Source organism: Artemia sp. Qi Xiang Cuo, chromosome 4 (genome assembly GCF_049724085.1).
Source record: "Artemia sp. Qi Xiang Cuo chromosome 4, ASM4972408v1, whole genome shotgun sequence".
Taxonomy (NCBI): Eukaryota; Metazoa; Arthropoda; class Branchiopoda; order Anostraca; family Artemiidae; genus Artemia; species Artemia sp. Qi Xiang Cuo.
Window position 1 is genome coordinate 65,338,952 of NC_142797.1, and position 2,815 is coordinate 65,341,766.

The following is a 2,815-nucleotide window of genomic DNA, read 5'->3' on the forward strand; positions in this document are numbered from 1 at the left end:
TCTGACAATGTCATTGAGTAGTTGGTGTGACGTAATCGTGAAATTGCCCCGTTTGCTGTTTTTATTAAGGATACCAATAACTTTTCCATGCTGCCCTCCTCATCCATAGCAAAAAAAAACTCTTCCAACTGCATTTTATTGTTAGAATCACAACGGGCGTGTGCGTAGGAACACGCAACTAGTTTGTGTTCCTTGACTATATTGGGCCTTGATGGGTCTGATACCTCAACCAGTCTTGTTTCACCGTCCAAAGACACTTTATCAACTTGCAGTAGGGAGTTTTGGAAATTTTTAAATTGTAAAGTATCTTTTCCTTCTGCCGGCATTTCAATTGTTTGATTCCCATGAATTTTGTAATATTTCATGTGATCTGAGAATGTTTGCTTAGTTCGAAACGGAGAAAGGCAACTGGGGGAGTAGTAAAAGGTTAATTTCTTCGAGCTTTTGGATAAGAGTCGAGTTAACGCCGTAACGGGGAAAAAATTACCATGAGAATTTACATCTTTGGCGAGCTTATAAACAATCCAAACCCAATAATTTAAATTTTTCACCATTTGTGTCCCAACTGAATACAAAACCCCTTTTTATTAGTCTTTTTTCTCCCACCTACAAATTCAGTGTCATACTGGAGAACAACTATCCCCATCCCAAGATTTTCATATGCTTTCTCGAATATGGCTATTCCTTTCAAGGAAACCAGATACTTCCCCTCTAAACAATCAAAATTTACTTTAGGGAAATTTTTTCCACCGTTAATAGCAAGGCTGTCGAGATTTTTCATTGTTGACTCATTATATAAAATATCTTTGAAAAGACTAAAGTATGAAAAAACATCAAAAATGCAGTTTTTAGTGGAAAAATTTATTCTGTTTTAGAAATAATTTATAGTCCCATATAGTCCCATAGTCCCATATGGGTTTTATAGTCCCATATGGTCTAGCGGATAGGATAGCTGGCTTTTATCTAGCAGGCCCGGGTTCGATTCCCGGTATGGGAAAATTTTTAACTCTATAATCTTCGAACATTAGAAGCTCTAAACCTTTTATAATTTATAATGAACCACATCGATCCTTTATGTAGTCTTTATTATAATTTTTAATATATTGACTTTAAATATAACTGTACTAGCTTATACTATAGTTAAGTGGCCTATAAAATTTAGCATAGGCAAGAGATCGTTCTTTATTATACTTTTAATATAATAATTGACAAACACCATTTATGATGAGCTATATCGGTCCTTTATGTAATAATTCATTAATCGGATATTTTAATATATCCTATGTGGTCTAGAGGTTGGAATAGCTCTCACCCAGTTGGCTTGAGTTCAATTTCCGTATGGGAAATTTTTACTTATGATGATTTCTTAAGGAATATAATTAGAATTTCTTCATGTAATAAATACAATCGGTTTTAATTACAAAAGGTTTTTAACCCTATTAATTCCCTTTAAAATGAGCCATTGAACAACTCTCTACGATGTTCCAGTGCAAAGCTATCTGTTGAATTACTAACTTATACTATAATTAAGTGGCGTATAAAATTTGGTACAGGCAAGAAGTCGTTCTTTACTGTAAAATTTGATCTGACTCCTTTGTTAGGAACTATGGGTTTTTATATTTCTTAACATTGTACGTGATCGTCTCTTACTAGGTTGTTAGCTACCGCTGCAACCCGGATTTGATCTGACTCTTTTTTTAGGAGTTAGGGGTTTTTATATTTCTTAACATTGGACGTGATCGTCTCTTACTAGGTTGCTAGCTACCGCTAAAACCCGGATAAGGAATATAATTCATATTTCTTAATGTAATAAAAATAATTGTTTTTAATTACAAAAGGTTTTTAAGCCAATTAATTCCCTTTAAAATGAGCCATTGAACAACTCTCTACGATGTTCCAGTGCAAAGCTCTCTGTTGAAATACTAACCTATACTATAATTAAGTGGCGTATAGAATTTAGTATAGGCAAGAGGTCGTTCTTTATTATATTTACTGAAAACAATTTATATGTCAAGCTGTATGTTTTATTTGTCATAACATCAGAAAAAATTAGAGAAAATAATAAGAATATCCAAGATTATTGAAAAAATGTAGTACTAAACTTTTTTCACAAAAGAAGTTTTTCAAATAAAAGTGAAGAGCCACATTAAACCAAAGATGAGCAGAAATAAATTCAAACCTTAATAGAAGCCTAAGACAAGGATCCCTCATCTTAGATGATTGATTTCCTCAGATTCAGGTCTATTCGTTAACAGATCTACATTATAAAAAAATAGTTGAAATACTAGTTGGAGTTTTTGTGGTCTTTGAAATTGTCTGTATTATTATGTTGTCGAGGTCGTTCTTTATTATATGATTTTCCAGTGCCCAGCTAGCTGAGGAGGAAAATCAAGCGGAAAGAAAAAAATATCCCGTTTGTGGAGAATAACGTGGTAAAAGTCAATTTTCTTGATTTTCAAGCCAATATATTTCCTTTGTTATTCAAGCCAAAGGGCGGTAAGTTTCCTTTATAGAGGTTTCGGACAAGGCAGTTCTATAGGTGTCCTTTTTGTTTTGATCTGACTCTTTTTTTAGGAGTTGGGGGGTTTTATATTTCTTAACATTGGAGGTGATCGTCTCTTACTAGGTTGCTAGCTACCACTGCAACCCTGATATGGGCGAGAGATCGTTCTTTACTGTAATTTCTGGTGGAAAAATTTATTCTCTTTTAGAAATAATTTATTTTAGTTACTATAGGTTTTTAACCCAATTAATTTCATTTAAAATGAGCTATTGAACAACCCTCTACGATGTTCCAGAGCCAAGCTATCTGTGG

At 33.5% G+C, this 2,815-nt stretch overlaps 1 non-coding gene across 1 annotated transcript; it reads left to right on the forward strand.

The window, feature by feature from the left end:
• The first annotated feature begins 925 nt into the window (after positions 1 to 925).
• TRNAK-UUU (transfer RNA lysine (anticodon UUU)) lies at positions 926 to 997 on the forward strand. Its single transcript has one exon. It is a non-coding gene; the product is annotated as a tRNA-Lys (tRNA).
• The last annotated feature ends 1,818 nt before the right edge of the window (positions 998 to 2,815 follow it).